This window comes from Mesocricetus auratus, unplaced genomic scaffold (genome assembly GCF_017639785.1).
Source record: "Mesocricetus auratus isolate SY011 unplaced genomic scaffold, BCM_Maur_2.0 Super-Scaffold_6730, whole genome shotgun sequence".
In the NCBI taxonomy this organism is placed as follows: domain Eukaryota; kingdom Metazoa; phylum Chordata; class Mammalia; order Rodentia; family Cricetidae; genus Mesocricetus; species Mesocricetus auratus.
The window spans coordinates 101416635-101441092 of NW_024429184.1; positions in this window are offsets into that span (position 1 = coordinate 101416635).

The window sequence follows — 24458 nt, forward strand, 5'->3', positions numbered from 1 at the left end:
CCATTAAGGAGATAGTGGCAGTGTTTCTAAAGCGTAGCCCAAATTATGGAAATAAGAGGAGCATAGCAGGAGGTGCTCTGTGGCTCCGGAGGGCACATACATAGTACAGGGAAGTAAGAATGGCAGCAAGCGCGTGGTAAGTCAGAGCCAGACAGATCAGAGCCAGCAGTTCCCAGGCCATGTTTTCTCTTTCCCTAGAACAGTTTTACACCTACTTTATGCTTATGCGGTCACTGAAGGTCACTGAAGTTACCGTCTTTGGTGCTTTTGTGTTTTTGTTTCTCATTCCTCAAATTATGAGTTTTCTGTCTTGGAACATTGTCACCTCTCTAAGGTTCAGCTTCTCTGTGTGTACATCAAATAATGTAAAGCAAATACTAAAGAACGTAGTAAGAATCAAACATGATGTTAAATGCAAAAGACTGGCATCATGTTAGACATGTTTGTAAATGAGGAAAAGAACACAATAAGTAAGCCATGGTGATGATTAGTATACAACACTAATGACTGTGTCAATTGCTATCCCACATAGATAGCCTGGGATCATAATTCAATAAAAAACAAGATTCAGGGCCAGCAAGTCTAACCTCAAGTTTCTTTGATGTAAGAAAGGAAAAATTATTTAAATGTTTTGTTATAGGCAAATGAGGTAAAGTTATTTTTGTCAGTTTCTGTTTAAATTGCCAATATAAAGATTTGATTCATTTTTGTGGTATTTATATACTTCTGTAATGGGCGTGTGAGTGTGTGTGTGCGGGCATGTTTGGGAATACACATGTGTGTTCAGGTATGTGTACACATGTGGAGACCAGGGGTTGATTAGATCTCTTTCTTAATTGTTCTCCACTGTATTTTCTTAGGCAAGGTCTTGCACTGAAGTTGGAGCTGCCCAAGTAGGTGATTCGGACTAGTGATTGCACACACCTGTAATTTCAGTACTTCAGACGCTGTGACAGGAGGAGCATGAAAAAGAACTCCATGATGAGTTTGCCTACAAAATAAGACCTTCCTCAACAAAATAACACACACAATTACAGCTAGAGAACCTTCTAATAGGTCATTTACAGCACACGGTGCTGTTTAATTGCCATTACTAACTTGTAAAATTGTATTTCCATTGTATAGATAGAATAAATGGAAGCTAGATAGGTATGTTGATTTTTCTGAGGTCATGCACTTACTAAGTGGTGTCGTTAGAATTTTATGACTCTAACAAGCAGACAATTAAATTAAGTAGCAATATCATTATTTATAAATTATTTCAGTCACTTTATTACTATCACAAGTAGATACAATTGAGTGGCACTTTAGCACATGGTCTCTGATGTCTGTGAGACCTGAGTTTGTATTTCAGAGCTACATGAATTTGGGCAAGTGCTCGATTATTCTGAACCTGTTTCCTCATTTTCAAACAGGACTACTGACTGCATCCAGTTTGTGAGGCTGGTATAAGTATGGAAAGGGGTTTATAAAGCTTTCATCATAGAGCTTGGCATGCAAACAGTATAGAGTATATAGTAGTACTCACTTGTGAGTATTGTTCCTATGGTTTCAACATGTAATAGTAATCTGCAACACACACACACACACACACACACACACACCTTACTAATCCTTTCTATCTAAAGGGAAAATTATCATACACTATGGAATATGAAAATCTTGGGCTTTGATGGTGACTGAAATAATGGCCATGGCACATTTGTCAAAGAAGTTAACACTGGTACCATGTCACTAATTTATCTGTATGCTTTATTCTAATTCATATCATTTTTTCCTGTTCCCACATCTAACCCAGGACACCCTGCTGAATTTAGTACAGGTGATTTTTGAATAAACTTAGCTCTTCTTCCCTCCCTCAAGTAAAGGTCAGACTTTCTGAAATAAAACTCCCACTACAGAAGGGAAAGCAGCACACGCAGGCTGAGAAGACTCTCCCAAAGAAGCAAGTCACTAACGTGTCATGGGGGTACCTTTCCTAAAGACGTCTACAGTGATCTGCCAGAAAAAGTCTAGTTTGAGCTAAAGAATTGTGGTTGAAACACGAACTAAGAGGAGAGATCATACTGAGCAGGGTTCAGTTTTTCTATATATATTTTACAAGACAGCTTTTACACTATTTCAAGCTAGAAAGACTAACATATATGCTACTGACTCCTAGAAATATTGAATTGAATGTCCAATTCAAATTCCCAACTTGCTGCAACAAGTTAGCACTATATATCCTCTTTCAAATTCCTAGAAAAAATATGAACTTATTTTATCCTGACCACTGTAGCAGAAAATAGTCTATATCCACAAGAGTTGCCCAGATGGGTCTCTCTGGAGGCAGACAGAGCATAGTTTAGGAATTACTGAAATGTATTTGTTACAAACCGAAGAAAAGATCATCTGTATCACACACTATGCAGCTAAGAAAGCACAATGCACATCTGAAGATAGCTGTGGAGAAATGGAAGCGCTTCATTTTCTCCATTAGAACTAAGGCTCTTTAGGAGATGTAAGACTACAGAAAAGGCTACAAAGCTCGGATGGAAAAGTGAAGGGTAATTATAAGAAAGAAAGCAGCTTTAAACACAATTGGGCATAGGTATTTATACTAAAGGGTTTAAATAGCCAAGTCTTTTCTCCCAATGTGAGGAGACTTGCAGTGGGTGTGAGCCATGTGTGCCAGTTCAAAATGTACCTACACACTTACATTATCACTGGTCCTCTGTACTGAGGGCTTACTATACTAATGCATTACAATGAAGGTATAATAAAACTCACAGTCAGTTTTACCTTCATTTTGGTGGTAGCTAGCTGTATTCTAAATGTATCATCATCATCATCATCATTATTGGCACAACTATGCTGTGTTGCACATGATGAAATAATAGCTTTCAGGATTTTGTTCTGCCTTTCCATTGTGGGAAAGGGGCAGAACTTGGATTGTCAGACTTACACAGCACATACTTGCTAGTTCTCAGTTTCTTGTTTTGTTGTTTTGCCTTTGTTGTTTTGTTTTTTTTCAATCTACTTGCATATCCGGCTACAACCAGATCTACCGAGTATCCATCTTTAAAATGTATAAAGACTATGGTCACTACTAATCTTCATCACTATATTTAAAGACCTACTCAGGGAAATAAAAAAATGTAGATTTATTGCTATTGGAAAGGAAAAGAATAAACTCGGAATTTTCAGACAATTAACTATAGGCTTACAAAATGTTCGGGGGCAAGAAACTGTATTTGGAATAAGAGGAGAAGCTAGTAAAAATCCTGTGTATAGCAGTTTCCTCCAAGAGTTAAACCTTCCATGTTAGAGCGAAACTTTTAGTTAAGACATTATGTTTACAAGGAGATAAAGCAATATGATGTCTTAAACAGAGGTGAAATACTAAAGGAAAGGTCATTAAGACAGGAAGTAAATAGCTCAAATTAGCTCCAGGAAGTCCCTAAAACTGACCAGATTCATTAGGTTCTCATCCCTAATTCCCCAAGCGTATATAAATAGAGAAAACTGCCTGGAAGAAACAGAAACCAGCTAAACTGCTGAGCTGCCTGGAAGAGGCTCAGACCAACTGAGCCACTGGGAAAGGACACTAACATGCTGAGCTGTCTGCAGGCTGTGCTGTGTGCTCCAGCTTTCTAGCTTTTATGAACTGTCACCTGTAATGGGACATATGAGCCAGGTGTGTGCCTGCAGAGGCCAGATTATACTACATAGTATAGTCTCTCTCTCTCTCTCTCTCTCTCTCTCTCTCTCTCTCTCTCTCTCTCTCTCTCTCTCTCCTCCACACACACACACACACACACACACACAGAGACAGAGATAGAGAGATAGACAGTCAGACAGAAGAGGGAAGGAAAGGAGAGAAATGTATATATGAAAGTAACTTCTTTCCCAAAAGAACCAATTAAAATGTGATGAGAAAAGAATCTGCAAAACAACATTTATGAAATATATATGAATAAATCTAACAAGAAATGTCAAACATACTGAAAGAATAATCAGGAAATCTAACACATTGAAGCATTTATCCTTTTAAATATTCATTTCTACAAAAGCTATATATTTAATGTAATCCTAACCCAAATTCCAAAAAAGTTTGATATAGATATTAATAAATTAATGAGTTTATATGTGAAAAATAAATGGTATTAGTCCAAAGACATTTTAAAAAGTAAAACAAGGAAGAGAAAATAACCTTTGAACTATCAAAAGATTCCTTAATATTCTAGTAATCACAGCAGTATGATCTTGCGCATGTGTAAACACTCAGTTCATAATCATAATGGACAGCCTGGGAGCAGATTGGGTATGGGAATAATTTTATGATAAATGTGGCATTCCAAATGACAGAAACATGACAAAGATTCAAATAAAGAACTTTAACAAACGATAACAAAATTAGACTTATACTTAACATTTCTGTAAAGATTTGATGAATAGGAGAACAAATTATGAGAAAATATAAAAACATAAGAATGTCTTGATATTCTTTAAAGCTTAAAATGACAAAATAAAGAACCAGGAAGTATAGGCTAGGTTTATAGCTCAGGAGTAGAGTACTTGCCTAGAATGCATTTTGCCTAGGTTTAGCCTCTAAAAGCACACACACACACGATTTAACCTTATAAAAGTTTTAAATTTGTTTACAATTTAGACATCATACATTTAAAAGGCAAAACTTTGAAGGAGAAATAATGCCCAAACATTTAATAATATATTAGACTATTGATATTTACCAGATTCTAAAACTGTCAAATAAAAAAAGCTAAAACATTAGTAGCAAAAGGTCAAATACCTTAAAATGCCCTTGGAAGAAGCAATACAAATGTATATACGTGTTTCAACCACTTGAGTAATCTCTGCAATGCATCAGAAGCTACAAAAGGCTAATGACCCCAGGACATTAGGGCAGAGCATGAATAAGGGTGACAAGAAGCAGTGAGAAGAGCTATAACACCTTGCTTGGAAAGAGTAAGTCACTGGAGGAAGCAATCCACAGGAAAAGCTGAGAGCATTGACACATGTCTTTAACCCCAGCTCTCAGAAGGCAGAGGCAGAAGGATTTGTGTGAGTTCAGCATAAGCCTGATTTACAAAGCAGGAAATCTAGGTCAGTCAGGATGATCTAGTGCAACTCTTTCTTTACATTTGGAAAATTTTCTTCAATTGATTTTTTTTCAATATTTTCTGTGTCTTGGGCTGTGTTTCTTCACCTTCCTCTATACATATATTCCATAAGTTTGGTCTTCCCATAGTATCTCAGATTTCTTGGGTGCTTTGTGCCTGGAGTTTTAGCATTTTGGTTGAGACACTGGCCTTTAATGAGGAAGGCATCTCTCTAGCCCCTTATGCTTGGATTTTTAGTGACTTAACATTTTCTTAGACTGAGTGATCCATTTCTTGTCCTTGTCTTCAAGACTTGAAATTCTCCATTCAGTCAATGCAATGGGTGTGGCTTCCTAACTGAGCTTTTTGTTTGACTTCCCAAGCTTTTTGTTTTCATTTGGCTTTTCTCTCCGGAGTCTATTTCCTTGCTAACTTCTATTTTCCCATTTTAAACTGTTTTTATTACATGCAAATGTCAGTGTTTTCATGAATTTCATCCAGGAATTTTTCATAGTCTCTTTAAAGTTCTTGAACATACTCATAATGGCTGTTCTGAAGTCTTTGTCTTATGCTTCAGCTAAACTGTCCTTTGCAGGGAATTCTACAATAGGGGTTCTGGCTTCTGATTGATATTTTACTGTCTTTGTTGGTTCATGTTTGTAATGTTCATGGTGTTGTGTGGTGTGAATATCTGATATTTTTCCAAGCCTTTGTTTGCTGTTACCCTAGTCTGTCAGGTTATGGACCATCTGAATGATGCTTCAACTTTAGTCCTGGGGACACTCTGGGTTTCAGGGTTCAGACTCTGGATGATCTAAGATGGGTATGGTAGTTATGGCAGCTGAAGTTCTGATTGGAACTCAGGCTCAGACAGTAGAAGCGGGCCAGAGCACAATGAGGGGTGGGTAGCAGATGACCAGGTTGGGGAAGGGGACTGATTCTAGGGCTCTTCTAACTAGGGCTTGGGGTCAGGCTCCTAGGGTCCAGTGGTTGTGGGCTGGCTGGAAGTAGGGAGAAAAAGGCAGGGAAACCAGCTTAAGGAATGTCTCCCTGAAGTTCTGGATGGAAAGCAGGCTTCAAACTCATCCAATTTACTGTGGGTCTCAGGAATCAAGCACAGAAGGAGCTCCTCTTCCAGCTGAGCCATCTCAAGGGCTCCCATTAATAACTTTCTTTTGCTTTGTTGACTTCAAAGTGATAATTTTCCTGGTTAAAGAGCAGGCAGGGTCTTCTACCTGAGGAGGCTTTAAAAAAGAATTTTTCAGGTGTTTCAGGATCTTTCTTAGTGCAGAAAACAAAGTAGCTCTTAATAAGAGTATTATTGTCTATTTAACCCAAAGCCATCATATTCTTCTTTCCCATCTACAGTTGAGTTCTCTAATTTTTACGCAGTGGTCGGACTATTCTATAACACACATTTAAATAAGTGCATGTCAAATAGGTTATTTACCTGGTAGTTGCTCTAAAGTACTTATTGAATATATATAAATCAGATGAAAAACAGTGAACGAGAGGAGGCCAACAGAACTTTAAACAAATTTACTTATTGGATGTGATTATGTAAATATACAGTAGCTATAAATAACCATATACATATTAGTTTACTATGTTGGATAAATTTATTCTGTATTTACTGTCTTTAAAGAAAACATGTGGCCTAATGGGGCTTAAAAGCGAGGCCCAGTACAACTTCCTGAGCCTGACTAGAGGGTGGCGACCTGTCTCTGGCCTGTACCTTTCTCATGGGAATGACTCAGCATGGCCTGACTTAGAACTGCCTCTGCCTCGCTACTGCTACCGTGGTGAGACACGGTCGGTCCCTGAACCCCAGGTCACCTCATCCCATCATTAGTTTCCCACCCCTTCCCTCAGCCCTATATAAACACCTGCCGGATGCAATAAAGAGAGATCCTGCTTCGACTAGAGTCTCCCGACTCAGTATAGTTCTCTCTGGTGACTAGGAGGGGGGTCTGGCTCGTCGACACTCTTCATCCTGCTCAGCCCCAAGAACAGGCGGCTGAACTGGCCCTTCCCCAGCCCTACCTGCTGGAGGACCCCGCACACATGTTGGACTGGAGAGATGGCTCAGCCCTTAAGAGCACTGGCTGCTCTTCCAGAAGATGTGTGTTCAATTTCCTAGCATCCACATGGTAGCTCACAATTTTCTGTACCTCTAGTCTCAGGGGATCCTTTGTGGGCTCTGCATGCATGTGACACATAGTCATACATGCAGGAAAAAGCACCCATAAAAATAAACAAAATCTCAAAAGAGAAAACACATAGTAAAACAACCTCAGGCATTGTTAAAGACAGCCCCTGCACTCAGGCCCGTCAAAAGGACTAAGGATCCTTAGGCATTATTAAGGACAGCACTCAGATCCATCAGAGTGATGAATGGAAGATAGGTTCTCATCCCACGGGTGAAAATCCAGGACAGCATTCCTTGCTGTCAGAAATTATGCCTCACCACTATGGTCATTAAATACTACCAACAACTAATTTATTGAAGACTAATCCACAAGGTGATGCTATTATCAGGTGAGACCTGTACAAAAGTGACAGTTACTTCTAATGTCACCTTGACTCAGTTTAGAATCACCTTAAGAAAGAGTCAAGAGACATTTGAAATTGTCTAGACCAAGTTGGCATGTGATCTTGTCTATGGGGGATTGTATTTTTTTACACTGACTTAGCCCACAATGAGTGATTCCATTTCTTGGGGGGTGGTGATGCTGGTGGTCCTGAACTATGTGTAGAGGATGCTGAAGACAAAGAAGCATGCATGCATTCACTCTCTGTTCTTGAATGGATGTGACACACTTCTTCAAGCTTCGACCTTGGCTTCCCTGCAGTCATGGACCATAACCCGTTATTGTAAACAGAGTAAACCCTTCCTCCCTCAAAGTTGCTTTTTTTCAAGGTACTTTATCAGAGAGATGGAAACAAAACTACCACAAGAGGTAACTATTTTGTGCAGGTAAATCACAGAGGAATGAGATTAATGCCTTTTGAGAGGACACTTAAGAGAGAGAGGCTCCTCCTTTCTTTATGAAAAGTCTTGGGAAGATAATGGTGTGGGAAGAAGGTCCCCACTGGACACCAAGCCTATTAGCACACTGATCTTACACTTCCCAGAAACCACAAATGTGAGGAATAAACTTCTATTGTCTGTCAGCCACCCAGGCAGTAGAATTTTATTAAAGCAGCCTGAATGGGCTAATACGCTTACAAAGCATCTCAGATGGTAGAAATGAAACTTTGATAGATTTTCCATTTTAACATTATGAATGCAATGTCCCTCAAATTCTTTTTTCTCTTGTTAATTTGGAAATTCTCAACAAGTCAATAATTTCTTTTCATAAATCAGTTTTGACAATGGGAAATAAATGAAAAGCATGTTAATTTCTCCCTGTTTTATTTTTGGACAGCCGTGTGACCTACTCTGAGAAAGAGTAAGTTTGGATATATACTAAATCCTTTATGGTTTTAAGTCTCTATGTCCTATTGTCTACTTCAAGAAATTGACTTAATTGGCATTATATGTATCAAGTTTTCCTCAGTTGGACATCTTTGTCACCAAGGCGTCATTCTAACTGTTTTACACTTAATAGGGGACTGGTAAGGGAGCATGTGCCTGTTTAGGCTCCAACTTGAAAACCCTGGATTGATTTCCCCAGTGAAAACACAACTGTCTTTGGCAGACAGACAGACCTCCATCATTTAGAAGGCTCTAGATTCCTGCTTAGTGTTTGTTATTTATGAAGGGTATGGTTTCCTAGTTTATATATGAAAATGGTGCTACTTGTTTTGTTGGATTATTTTGGATATTTACAAACTTATCATCACCCCCCAGAGAAGCTGTAAAGATCCTAGGACTGGCAATGTAAATGTTAGGTTAATATTCTTGTTTTCCACACTTCTGTTACTGCAAGAGCACCCAATGATCAAACAGCATGAAACCACACCCACTACAAACCCAACCTATGGCAGTATCATGAAAAGATCATTAGTAGGAAATGCTTGGATCACTAACTGGTGCCATCCTAACTAACCCCAGCTTTCCATATAGTATTGAAATTTATCTGAAAACACTAATACCACACTGGCAATAAATTTGTTTTGTAGTAATTCAATAAACTGGAGCTGAGAGAAAAAAAAAGTTAGAGGTTTAGAGTTTTAGCAAAGTGTAAGAATCTAGGCATATCCATCAAGTTACTTTGGATGTATGTATTTATGTATGCATGCATGTATGTATACAACACACACACACAAATTCTAAGCTTAACATCAAGAAAGGCACAATCTCTAATTAGGGTTATTTCAGAAATCATGTAGACCAGTACCATAGAAAACTGAAATTCCCAAATGAGTGTTTACTTAAGAAATAACAGTGGAAATTGTCAGTGTTCTAAATGTTACTTCAACAGTGCTGATTAAGAATATTTATTGAACTTTAATAAGCATTAGATATAGGCATCTTCTTAATTAAGATTAGGCAAGAAATTCATGTACAATTACATTTCTATTAATTTATACTAACTTAATGATTTTGACCATGTTACATTTAACAAGACAGAGTCAAATTAATTTCATAGAATGATACACTTAATATTGACGACAAATACATGTGCACTGAGATGTCATAATAATATTTGGAGTACATGAGTTATAATCATATAGTCTGATATTTGTTACACAAATAAGAAAATTCATCTTTTTAATAATGCAAAATACCAGTGTGATTATACCAAATGGATGTTGCCTACAATTGAGCTACTTTCAACACAATATAATAGGAACCTATTTCCTGATCACAGTTGAAAAGCATAAATACATACCACTTGGAAGTTGATAAAATTCTAATAACTGTTAATCCTTACCTAACAATACAGCACTTACAAGGGGCTTAAAAACTTATGCATTAAAATGTTGTCATATAAAATTTAATCAACTTCACAGCATTATGTTTAATGGATACAACATAACCCAAAGAAATACCTCCCCACAAATTATCGTGCAGGAAGTCCCTGTTAGCTTTTGTCAGCTTAACACAAACCTAAACACATCTAGGAAGAAGGACTTTGAATTAAGGAGTTACCCCCATAAGATTGGATGTCTGTGGTCCTTGATGCCGCTGAAGGCCATATTAGTGTCTGTGGTCCTTGCTGTTGCTGGAGGCCATGATGAAGTCCCTCCATGCAGCCACAGGAAACCATGAGGAAGTCCATGGTCCATGCTGCTCTTGGCTGTTATGGGCAAGGAAACCTCTGTTGCAGTGGTATCAATGACTCCAGACTTGTAAGCGAGAATGAGAGATATTGAAGGCTTCTGCAACACTCCCCCCAAAAGGTTTGGACAGGAGGCCATTGAAGAGAATCCTTAAAACATGTGTTAGGGATGCTGAAGAGAAGCCCTTCATAGCTGATGGCTTCTGGAGGAGGGTGGGAAAGGGCTCAGTTATCTTTAAGGAGCTGGCAACTGGGAGTTGGGCCATGCTCCAGTGAGTATATGGGCAACACAAATTGTACTTAGTGTGTTTTAGGGGCCTGGGGACAGGCACAAGGGTTCAAGGAGGGACCTAGGAGAAATGGAAAGTGAGTATGATTAGGGTGCATGGTATTAAATTACCAAATAATCAATAAAAAAGGATTGACCCGTCAACAAGTCTGTGCGATATTGTTTGATTAATGACTGATGCGGAAGGACCCAGCCCACTGTGGGTGGTGTTAACCCAGAGCAAGTAATCCTGGGTTGCAAAGGAAGGCAAGTTGAGCAAGCCATGAGAAAAAAGTCAGCAAGCAGCCTCTACTTAGGTTCCTGCCTCCAAGCTCTTGTTTGAGTTCCTGCCTTGACTTCCCTCAATGATGGCCTGTGGCGGGGAGTTAGAAGCTGAAATAAACCGACCCAAGCTGTTTTTGGTTAGTATATCATCACAGGAGCCAAGGTAAGACACATGGCAATCCCAAAGTGTGTTACGCTGAAATCATGAGATTTGGTTCTTTCTTAATTTATATATATATTTTATATGCATATATAATATCTATTGTAATTCGTGTATTTTCAAACTATTTTAAATTATAACGTCATCTAGAAATTCAAGCTCAGCTTGGTCACTGTCACTGTGTGGTTTCTGGAAAACTATCTTTCGACTAATTGACATTCACCAGAGACCTACTGAATAGGTAGCCCACGGGCTTGAGAGACCAATTGCACAGGTGACTGTGCTAATTGTAGGGTACTTTTAGATTAGTACCTGTATACATGTATCTTTCATAGGTATATCTTAGTTACATCTGAGGCAAATCCCAAGATATTCCTCCTAAAAACTGTGATTCATTTCCAACTCTGTCTCTGTCTCTGTCTCTGTCTCTCTCTCTCTGTGTGGTGTGTGTGTGTGTGTGTGTGTGTGTGTGTGTGTGTGTGTGTGTGTGTGTGATGCATGTCTATAAAACTGAGCAGCTCTTTTGGTTTCTGCTAATGAGATCTACAAACATGGAAGAAGAATTCCGGAAGTCAAGCTCTTGGGAGTTCATGTCTCATTTTGATCATTTTCCTCTTAAGTCTGAGGCCTCACTTCATAGAAGGTGCTGTTTCCTCACAGTGGCTGTCAGATTGTCTCTTGAGACCCAGCTGTGTGGTAACTGATTGAGAGAAAAGTGTTCAAAAGTTTTTTAAAAATGTATGTGAGAGAGACAGTTGAAAGAGGGGAGGAAAGAGAGCATATGTGTGTGCATGCACGTGCTCGAGAGATATACATATACATACATACATATATACAAGCATACATACATACATATCAATCTCACAGGTAAAATATCCTGTAGTAAAAGGAAATCTCTAAAGTAAAAACACACTGAAATAAGATCACACAACTAGGTCAATAGCCATCAAGATTCCCAGCCTTTCTGTTTTATTTTGGTTTTGGGTTCTTGTTGTATAAAACTTCCCCATCAACCATTCCTTGCAGTCAGAGTCTGAACATATGCGCATCCCATGCTTTCTGCCCAATGGGAAGGTGATTACCATAAAACCAAAGCAGCAGTAGTACATGGAGTGATTCTAAAATGCATCATGCTTTTCACAAGATGAATAATAACGCACTGAAAGTCATCCCAAAAGAGAGGGTACTGTTAGCATTAGCCGGGGTGGACAGATTAGATTATTTGCTGAAGAGTGAGACTAGCTGTTGAGGCTACTAATGCAGTATACTCACAGCCTCTTCGAAAACATGTAAGTGTTGTTATTAAATATCTACTCACCTCTATTTCACAAGCCTTTTAGCCCTAGCTGTCTTTTCCTCTGAAAACTGCAAAGCATTCTGTAAAAGGGTTTTGCTTTTTTTTTTTAAAGAAAAGATATAAGCATTCTAAGGCAAGGCACAACATTGCCCATGTTTGCATTCCTGCAGAATAACATTAAGACCCCAAACCAGGGAAGGATTCTGTAATGCACAAAATGAAGAGATGAAAATCTTTTCCTTAATAAAAGCTATGGTTCAGGTACACTTGCTCAGACCAAATAAACAATTGCAAACTGACACTCTGACAAAAATGTTTATAAATTATTCAGAGTGAAATGTTCAAGTAATATTAACCTAAAGGTATAGTCATCAATTTTGTCCTGACAGATGGCATTGGGTAGTTAGTATTCAACTGTTACTACATAAATAAAATTGATTTATTCTAACTGGGAAGACTGAGAAAAATTTTTATCAAGATGCCCAAATTCTGTTTCTTCTGGCTTGATCAATCACCTCTCTACTGGACTGTGTATCACTTTCTTGCAAAATTCTTAGCCGAGAAATTGGGCTAGGGCAAAATGAATAATGTATTTGCTGCAGTGTGAGACTAATGACCCCTAAGTGCTTTTAAAAAATGAGCAGCAATGGCTGCTTCCCTTATGAACAGTCTCTCTCTCTGTCTCTGTCTCTGTCTCTGTCTCTGTCTCTGTCTCTGTCTCTCTCTCCCTCCCTCCCTCCTCTCTCCCACCCCTGCCTCTCATCTCCAAGAATTAAGTTTGGAATTGGCTGACTATTTGGGACTTAGGAGTAATGAGAAAGGAGGAATCAATGCAGCTAATCAAGGAATTCATGCTACACATGTGGGATATACACTTGGTTTCCTGTCTTGCTTCCCATCCCCCATCTCATTGTCCTGCATCCCACTCCCAGAACCTTTCAGCCTCATTTGGAGGTGCAGATTTGTCAACTGTGTTAATCATTTGTGCATTTCCTTTGTTGTTGTTGTCATTGTTTTCACAATGCTGTTGTGTCATCATAAAGTCCATCAAATGGAGACAGACAAGGCAGGAAGCTTTTTTCCTAGTGCTTTCTAGAAGCAGGAGGAATCCCTGACAGGGCTGTGCGGTTAAAAGCTGGTTGACTGGCATTTGTGATGGGTGAACAATTTTAATCTCTTGCTGAGTGGGTCCCTAAAGAGACAATAGTGGTTGAAGTTTCTGCATCCAAATGTCTTTTCAAAATCTGCATAAAGTGCAAGACAAGACAAATGCCTACATGAAATATGTTTAGAAAGGTGCTTGCACATGTATGACTGAAGACAACGGCAAGACTTCCAAATGAATACTGTAAGATAATTTTGAATTAGCCTGTTGAAGCAGCACTTGAAGTAAATAAAGAATTTGGAGATTTAGAAGGGAAAGAGCCTCCATTGAGTAGTAACCTACCTCCTTTCTATGGGGGGAAACTATGCATTAGTGGGGATTACAGTTGGTAGGTAGCTGTGGAAAGTAGAACTCTGCTGTAGGAAAGTAGTCATTTACAAACTAGTATTGGGTCAGGTAACCTCATTATTCTCTTTGCAGTTCCCACTAGGTCAAAATAGCAGCTCCTCTACCATCACTTTCCTCTAAAGATGCATGGTCTAGGTTTGCCCTTTTAGCTTGAAGCTTTTTATTCTAGAAAAGATTGGATTCTACACCATGATTTATTCTCTTTCATTCTGTTTTCATTCTAACTCTAGAGACAATTAGCCTTATATCTGGTTAATCACATGCTCCCAAGTAATGTTTCTTAAAGAGGAAGAGAAAGAAGAGGAAGAAGAAGAAGAAGAAGAAGAAGAAGAAGAAGAAGAAGAAGAAGAAGAAGAAGAAGAAGAAGAAGAAGAAGAAGAAGAAGACAACAATTGATTCCTTTCAAATAAAACAGCCTGGTGTGTTGGAACTAACAAAGTGAAATGAAAAAAGAAAGGAAATCTTCATTATTTGTATATTTGAACAGTCAGATTCCTGAAGTTTAATGGCAAAGTCATTGACAGATTATTATTTTTAGGCTCCTCTTCTTTCCCATGACATTGTAAAGGAAACAATAAATGCTTAAATGATATCTCTGGGCAGTTAAAAGATAAGCCTTTTCTTTCTGATATGGATGCTATGGAGACATTCACTTTCATGTATATTTAGGTATCAGGACTCATAGTGGGAACTCTCCACGCTAGAAGAACTTATTCACAAGTATACATACCCATCCATCCACCCACCCACCCACCCACACACACACACACACACACACACACATTGAAATACATGCACACATACTTTCAGATGAGACCAGTGCCAAAGCGTTTTGAGGTTCCTTTGTCCTACTGTTAGCCTGTGCAAGACTTAAATAAACATGTTGTCGGTTATTAAACTGGAAGCCTGCTATAATTCCCCAGTTACAGGAGCACAGCAATTGCCTCCCCATGTTCTGCATAGCTAACATGTTTTTTCAACACCTGTGTCCCTCTGCTGCTATCTTATTATGACCTAATAAGTAGTAGAAGGATGTCTCTTTGTAGAGGTTACTAGACTTGAATTTACATATAATGATAACATGGTAGAGGGGAGTAGTGAATGAAAAAGTTTGGCCAGAAATTACTAGCATCAAAAAATGTCTTAGTAAGACTCCATCCAAAATGTTTTGCTGGGGTGATTCCTGTCAAAAACTCTACTCTCCTGTGTGTATAAGTGAACAAGTATAAGTATCATTCCAGGTATGTAATAGATTTTCAGAACAATGTATTAGGAAAAGCCCATTGTATTTTGATTCTTGAGCACAATTCATTTGGGCAAAGGTGGAATTTTCTTTTTTTGTTAACTAGACTGTACAGTCTCCAATTGCCATCTTTGACTGGCAATGGGAAAGCTAGTCTTCAGCAGCAGGAAAAGAAAGCCAAAGCCTGGACAACTTTCTCTAAAATTCTAAGCATTTGTTTTGTGGTTATAGATGGTCAATGAAGAGGAATATTGGCACATCTTCTGGGAATGTAGAATGCATGGGTTGTTTGTTCCAAGACTTTAACAGCCAATTAAAAGAGCACATGAATAAATATAAATAAATAAATATTAAAGTCCCAAGAGAAAACTGATTCTGCTTGATTTTCTTATTATTTTACTGCTGGAGTTGTCTGAAGTGATGATCCCCTGAGGCAGTGACTAGGACAGGTCTCTCTCTCTCTCTCTCTCTCTCTCTCTCTCTCTCTCTCTCTCTCTCTCTCTCTGAGATTTCTAGCCCCTGACTCCTTGGCTTACAAGAAGTTGCTGTGGTTGTCCATGGGATCTTGCACATTTGTTAGGCTTGTTGGAGAGAATAGCCCATGGCAACTTGACTGGCATCTGTTTCAGATGAGATCTGGCACTATCGCACATGTCCCTTGCTTTCCTCTAACTTATACCTGCTACCTCATGCAAAGACTTTTTGCCAGAAAATATCTTCTTGACAGTCATGGGCCCTGGATTTGGTTATGTCTTATATATTACATTAGCCATATTTCAGCTCAGTACTTCCTCAAAGGTAACCATCAAGCCATCTGCGTTTATAAAATTTAGGAGAAACTTCCTAGCAATGAAGCATTTACAAATTGTTTTCAGTGACTTCTGCCTAAGTCACATCTTCCTTGCTGCACTTTAATGCTTATTAGATTCAATTTTATACTTGCTTTGTAATCTTACCCCCAATTCTAAGGTCACTCACCATTCTGACTTACATTTTCCAATCTATAGATATGCACGGACTTGGAAGTAACCTAATAAATGGAGTGGTCTGTGATTCTTGGATGCAGAAATGCAACATCAGAAAGTGCGGCTGACCATGCTTATGGATCAGAATTGAGCCCAGTGTTCTGACCTCATCGTGACTTTTGAGTTAAGATAACTGCAGCCTCCCACTGCTCTTTTCTGCATACCCAATCTTGCTGCTAATGGGCTCCAGCTGCAGTTGGCTTACTGTAGCAGTTTGGCTTTATGCTCTCATCTCTCATTTCTGAAGTAATTGCAAAGACAACGGGACTTGAGACCCTGCTTAAGTGAGTAATAATGATGTTAGTCCCTTGGCTAAGTATCAGGTCACTCTACAGCTTCATCTGTTTTTACAAATTGTATAAGAAAACCCTGAACAGTAATTCTGAAACCCTACTCTTACTTTGTGGCATTCAAAAGAAAATAGTGCCTAGCCCTTTAGTGTTGCTGATGAATATTTATTAATGCCATTTACATTAGACTTCACAATGTGAATGTTCTAAAAACATCACTTTATTCTAATTAAGTCAAAGATAAAATTATTACACAGCTGGTTTAAGGAAGCTACAGAAATATTTGCCCAGTCCCAAACTCTATACATCTCAGTCAACATCTGTACAATTAGAATGGTCATTCTGAATCAATGGAACTTTGTCGCATCTGCCGTGCAGCCTGTGTCCGAGAACGTGCAGAGGGTGTTGGGGATTGACAACACAGAGACTCGTTCAACGACGTAAAGAAAACTTTAAGCAGGCCCCAAAAAGGTTCAAGAAAACTTCCTAAGAAAGGCTCCCACCAGAGAAGCTTCTGCTCTCTCCTCTACCCTGGCTGGTTCTGCTCTGACACCAAAAACTGATCTCGGGCGTGTCAGAAGAGGCAGTTAGTCTTTGGACAAGGTCGAGGTCAGGGCGGTTTCCGTGGGTAGGCCTTTTCAGGAACTTATTGCCCCGGGCATTGTATTGTTTTTAGTAAACATGTTTTTAGTAAACATTGTCTTACAGCTGCCTACTCCCAGGCCGAAGGGGAAGTGGGTCTCTGCTCAAGGTCTGGTGTCCCCACAGAATTTCACTTAGGGTTTTACTCCACCGCCAGTTCCATTGTGTATGCTTGGGTATGCATGTATGCTCGTATGTAATGTATTATTGTTCCTGCTACTTTGATACCTACACAAAAAGGTGAACGTATTTATCCAAAAGGACAAAAGGAAAAAATTATGGTGAATCAAAACTAGGAAAATAAACTGCTTTACAACCTCTGCCATGAGTCCTTTATACAGACATAAACAGAAGTTATCCAATGAACTAGTGTTGATATTTACTTCCATTTATACATAGATGGTCTCCAACACATCTGCCCACATTTTTATTACTCCATATCATTGAAAATTGGTCTTACCAAACTCACTATTCACTTGTAACTCAAAGAAAACCAATGTTCTATGAGTTGATTCCCTCTGTTGGATTCACTGAAGTTTTTCTGTGAAATAGGGCCTCCGATTAACACTGGCGTAAACAAGTGGTTCAACAACCTTGCTCTAAAGTAAGCCACATTTGAGTGGGTGAGACACATGGATCATCAGAATTACAAATAAATACAGAGACTGGGATAGCTTAAGGCTGAGAGAACAATGAAGATGTTATGCTCTAGACCACAATGTCGGGGGAGGGGTGGGAAGGCAAGCTAAGGAACACTGGGATAGTCAGAGAAAGTCATTTGGAAGGAAGACACAACTAGAGGGAAATGGCCGAGAGAAGATGAGAAGCAAATATCATGGAAAGTGCTTCCGGTAAAGAAGAATGGAGTTTGATGGGGAAAGAATCAAGGATTTAGAGATAGGATCATAGGAGAATCAGTCACAGGAAAGAAGGTGCAAGAAGTGGAGAAAAACCAGTCGAGGTGTGTCTGGGAGGTCCAATCAAGGGGCCTGGGTTCTCTGGGATGGAAACTGGAAGAACCTAGAGGGTTCTCAGTAGATCTGTGCCGTGGAGGGAGTTAAGTTGGAAGATGTAGTGCTGACTTCCGTGAAGTTATTTGAGCAAGCTGGCTGGTGAAGATATCTAGGTAAGAGGTGATGGGGAGCTGGGATGGTGGCATAGACAGAGACAATAAATGAATCCGGACTTGTTCTAGGATCAGAAGCCGGTTATCTCAGAGGGTCTTACCATCTGCTGAGATGAAGGACAACAGACCAGTAATAGGTTGGAGGACATTTAAGGAGAACTGCCAAGTAAAGATTCATGCCAAAAATACGCTTGTGTAAGCCCAGGCCATAGGCAGAAGTCCGGGAGCAGTTTCTCTTGTGGCCTTTAGATCTAGGAGAGCTACCTGCATCCTCTCCATCACCTCATCACCCCGAATCTCCAGTGCTTGCTGGTGACCGACACTGCCTCCTGACCCCTTTCTCTCCCTTTGAGACTTACCCAAGCCTTGCCTGCAGCTTGACAGGGTTGTTCCAATTGCCCCATCAGCCCTGAGGCCTCGGACCAGTTCACATCATCAGATAAAGCTTGCTCTAGTCTCCCTTACCAAGCCACTGCAGACTTAAAACTTAAACAGACCACCTGGGACAGATCCTGGGACCCTAAACACCAGATAAACAAAGGAAATTGGCATCCCATCCCTGCCATACATTATCCTCTTCTTGAACAGTGTGAACTCCTCTGCTGAAAGAAAATAAGTGACTTGAACAAAAAAGATAGAAAAACTCAACTTACAAATTGACTCCAGATGTTCAGCTCCCAGCACAGAAATAAAAACAACATGAAAAACCAAAATAACATGTCTCCTCCAAAAATGTCCAAATCCTATAGAAATGGTCCCTAATGAAAACATCATGGAAGAACTTTCAGATAAAGCTTCAAAGAATGATTAGAGCTATATTCAAACAGTTCAGAGGTGACAAGGACAAAGAGATGAGTGAAATAGCAAGTCAATCCAAGACATGGAAATAGAGTTCAAATTGCTAAAGAAAACTCAACCTGAAATGATGCTGTAAATGAAAAACTCGATCATTCAAATGTAAACCTTGGTGGACAGTCTCAGGAACAGAATGGGCCATAAAAGAGAGGGTTTAGGAATGGAAGACAAAATAAAACAAATTGAATAGGTCAGTAAAAGTAAATGAGCTCACACTCACACACACTCACGTGAACTGAATATGGAAGAGTTTGGGGATACTGTAAAAGACCTAACATTTGAATTCTAGACAAAGAAGAAGGAAAAGGATACTATAGCCAAGGCGCAGAGAATTATCTTCTGTAAAACTCATAGAAGGAAAATTCAGAACACAAGAGAAAGAGATGTATTCCTATTCAGATACAAGAGGCTACAGAACATTAAATAGACAGAGGAAAAAAACACAGTACATTATAGTTAAGCATTAGGGCTGAATAGATGGCTCAGTTGTTAATAGCACTGACTGTTCTTCTGGAAGATTTGGGTTCAATTCCTGATAGCAACACAGTGGTTCTCAATCTTCTGTAACTCCAGCCTTCAGAGATCTGATGCCCTTTTCTGGGCTCTGTGGGCACTTGGCACACATGGTACACAGACCTGCATTCAGGAAACACTCATATATTAAACAAATATTTAACATTAAATAAAATGTTAAAAACATCATTAAAAACACAAAACAAATAAAGTATTGAAAGCTGCAAAAGAGAAAGGACAAGTGACTGATAAAGGCGGGACCATTAGCGTAACAGTCGAGTATTTGATGGAAAACTTTAAAGCCAGAAGGGCAGGAAAAAAAGGGTATTCCAAGTTCTGAAAGTCAACAACTGCCAACCCAGGTAATTACACCCAATAAAGCTATATAACACAATTAAAGGAAAAATAAAATCTTCCATAAGAAAGATAGATTAAGGATGGTTGTGACCTCTCAGCCAGCTCTTCGCATACACGTGCCAAAGCATACAGGTATAGGGCTGAGGACTACTTGCAGGAGTAGCTTCTGTCTTTCAATCACATGGGTCTCAGGATTAGAACTCAGGCCTTCAGTCTTGGCAGCAGGAGTCTTTATCTGTCACGCCCATCACTAGCCCAGACCTTAATGATAGGATGTCCACTCATCATCTCTCAATAAAAGCTAATATAGGATCATCAGCAACGAGCCATGTAAACACATCTTAGGATTTTTCACTTGAGTGTTAAAGTACACCCCTCTCTGGGAATATTTTGAAGAGTGTTTGTTCCACTGTGTGATCCTAGGAGACAAAGGCCCATTTTCTTTACTTTATGGAGACTGCTACAGTCCCATGTGTGCGAGGAAGTACAATAAATACTTTTAATATAGACAATGACAAATGAATCCCAAATAAATGGCTTACATCTCCAAAGAGGCCTTCAAAATATTTCTTTTATCGAATATGAAGTCCAATTTATGTTCAGTATGCTTTTACCTTGGGTTGTCGATAGATTCTATTAAAATGTTGTAAGTAAAAGTGTTCTTCGCTCCTTCATTGTGAAGAGCAGAATTGTTTTAGGTTGCTTACTAAAGTAGTCACTTATCTATTTTATTAAGCAATGACTTGAGCCAAACTAGTATCAACAAAAATAATTATGGAGACGCCTGTGCATTCTGTGCAGCTGCATAAATTGGTAGCTTTGTTTTCAGTTTATTAGCTACCATTCGCTTTCCCTCTTCTGCAGACCACTTTGTCTTTGATACTTATTTCTGTACCTCTTTCTAATGAACATCTTATCGATTGTAATTTTCTAATTAGAAGTTAGCAAACACCATTTTGAGGCACATAGAACAAATAGCATTTTTAAAGTGATCTCCTCACCACCTCCTTGCTTACAAGGCCAACACAACTATGGCATCCACACACAACAGTGTCAGTTCCAATGACATTTGTCAATTAGTAACAATTAGCAACGCAAATTCGAACAAATGGAATCTTTGTAGACTAAGGTGTTTGTGACAGATGCAGCATATGATAGCATCATCCAAGTGATGGTGCTGGTGGGAGGAAAATCCAGCAAAGCCAAACCCTCGCTGAGACCAGCCACTTGCATTACAGACAGACAGTGTAGACAGACTTCCAAAGAGCTCCTGTGTCTCTGGGACCTAATAGAACAGGCAGTACGAACAGGCAGTACATACAAGCGTCATGTGTATCACACATTTCACTTGCAGCTCACATAAGAACACTGGGAACATTCCTGCAGGCAGTAAGGGACTGCAGGTCAGAGGAGAGATTCTGAAAGAAAGATTTGGAACTCTCAGCCTACTGGATAAAGCCCTTCTTGCAAAGAGACAGAAAGCAAGGAGGACAGAAAGAGTCCCGGGTAGAGCTGGTGAGCTTTCAATTCATGTCGAGTGATGGAAATAAAAAGTGGCGTGTTAGTGTGACTCTACATCACTATGATGCAGAGCACAAAATACACCTGACATAAACAAACTAAGGGAGAAAAGGTTCATTTTGACCCACAGTATCAGTAGCTTCAATTCATCATGGCAGGGAGGACATTGTGGGACAGGGCAGTTCACAATCTGGCTGTCCAGAAGCAGAGAGACCATGCCTGCGCTGTGGCTTTCCCCTTTTCATTGTGTTGAGACCCTCAGTCTGTGGGATGCTAGTGACCATAGTGAGGATGGGTCCTCATCCCTCAGCTAGTCCTGGGGATGCCCACACAGGTATACAAGAGAAGGGCCATATGAATGATTTTCAACCAAAGCAATGTGACCATCAGCATTAACCACTGCAGTGAGATATCCACCCTGCCCACATCTGTAGTGCTGACCATGCCCATTTATGCTTGGTCACTGGTGAGGACATGACTGAGAGTGGGTTTTAGGTCTGGGATTGGGACAGGTGGCTCGGTCTTGCTTCCAGTCAGGTTGCAGAAGGCAGACTGGGTGAATCCCTGGAGCTGGAACTTGCGGCCGTCACCGGCTTCTTATGTAAGTGCATTCTCGCCGAATAAAGTCACATTAACCTATTTTGAGACTAGTCCCGTGAATCTTGATCCGTGCATCCACAAACCATCACATGTGACAAGTTGAGGCAAATGTATACATGATGGGCAGGACTTAGTCAGTCCTCCAACTTTATATGTGAAGGAAGCTGAGTGGAGATAGTTCTCCCATTGCAGAGTATACAGCAAAGATGTGTAAATAGGAGGATGAGAGAAAAACAATTTTCTTCAAGAATCTTTAAATCTCTCTTCTTAAAATTTTAGCTTTTGGCCGGGCGTTGGTGACGCGTGCCTTCAGGAGGCAGAGGCAGGCGGATCTTTGTGAGTTCGAGGCCAGCCCACTCTACAGAGCGAGTTCCAGGACAGCCTCCAAAACAATACAGAGAAACCCTGTCTTGAAAAACCAAAAAGAAAATTTAGCTTTTGTACTTTATAATGAACAAACTATAAAAACAAGTCTTGGAAATAAAGCTTTTAAAACGTATGTATTGGAACATACTTCAATTTTCTTGTAACAAAGATTCACTGTTGCAAAGGGGTATAAAACCTTCATGTTTGGACAGAGTGAAACATGGGGTTTTAAAGAAAAAATTCAAATATCAATCTAAAAACTATAGTAATGTATTTTAAGGGGCTGCCTTAAAGGCCAACAGTCTACAACAGACATCTTTCACTATCTAATGAAGATAGGAAGGAGGCAGTCACTCTCTTTCCTACTCTACCCACAGACTGGCTCAACTCTGTTACTACAAATTGCAACCTACATTAATCAAAGTGGACTTTTAAAACTGTGCTGTCCCTCTTGCTCATCTAAATACTAGCCCAAGGAACTTTTGGATATGAGCACAGCAAGCTAAACCATCCCACATATTCTATTATTAAGCTTTCAGTTTATGAGCACCTTAACTGGTGGAGTGGGAGACAGAAATAAACCTTCCATGGGGGAAGACTGTTTTTCCTTCTCTCAGCATCCCTTGACTGCCTGTCGTTCTATGTCTAGGGGTGGAACCCCCATAAGATTTGCCCATTTCAAGTAAACATGTCTATTGGTATTCTCATTGCTGAAATCTTTGCTTAGTACCATATTGTTGAAGCATCCTGGATAAAGTTTCCCTATCATTTCTCAGAGATACAATCTCACAGCAGCTCTTTGGTCCTCTGACTCTTACACAGTTACCTTCCCTTCTTCCAAGATGGTCCCTGAGCCCTATGTTCAAGAGTTGTGTTGTAGCTGTATCCATTGCGGTGGGGGTCGATACTCCATAATCAGTTGTTCTCTACATTTTGGTAATTGTGGTTTTTCTGAAATGTTCTCTGTTGCAAATAAAAGCTTCTCTGGTGAGAGTTGGGGCTATACTCATCTGTGCATTTAAGAATAAGTATTTGGAATTGAGTTGGGAAATATGCTAGTTTAATAAAGTGGTAATAGTAGGTCCTCTTCTAAGATTCATGACTCCTCTAGGTCCAGAAGTTGCCTAGATTTCTAGTATCAGACATGACTTCTCTCCTGATGAATGACCCTGACATCCAACTATACAGTTGTTGGTTACTGCCAAGATGTTAATACCACTATTGCGCCCTGAGGGATGCCTTGCCACACTAAGCATTTTGTGGTTCATAGACTTCAGTGTTGAGTAGGACTATTGCCTTCTTCCTTGCCTTGGTAGCTTGTTTAATACCTTCTGGTACTATTAAAGCTAGTCTCCAGGGAGAAAGCCTTCAGGTCAGAACCAGTTCATATCTTCCAGATCCTGTATCTGAAGTAAGTAGTGTCTACAACAATAGGAACTTACCTTCAACCTTTGGTATCAAGCAAGAATAAAGCAATGACCTGTATTATCTTGGGAGTTTCTTAGATAACCCTGACCAACAACATAAAAGGTGGTTTCTCATGCCCACTATTGGGATTTTTATTATATAATTTAGGAGAGAGAATCTTGATCACATCTACCCCCAACTCCTTACAGACCCCCTCCTTTTTTAGGAGACTCTCACAGCAAATGTCCTCATCCTCTGGCTCTTCCAACCTTTAAACCTCCTCTTCATTGATGTTCCCTGAGTCCTAAGGATAAGGATTCTGTATTAATTGATAATGTTTATCCCATGGTCAATTGATCTCTATGTACAATCTAAACTTTTGCCACATACTATTTTGAAACAACCCTCATCTTAATCAGAAGAGGTTATAGTAACGGCTGGGAACGCCCAGGCTCTAAAATGTTCATAAAAGGAAAAACATACAGAACAAGAAACTCTCTGGGTAGATTTTTTAAAAAGTGAATGGCATTGCCATAAAAATCAAGAAGCACTTTCGACCAGACATAGAGAAATGGGAAATGTGCTGCCAAAGCGATCAAGACAGTTGAAGTATGACTAACACCATAAGGAGAAGGTTTAAAAAAAAAAGCAGTATGTAAC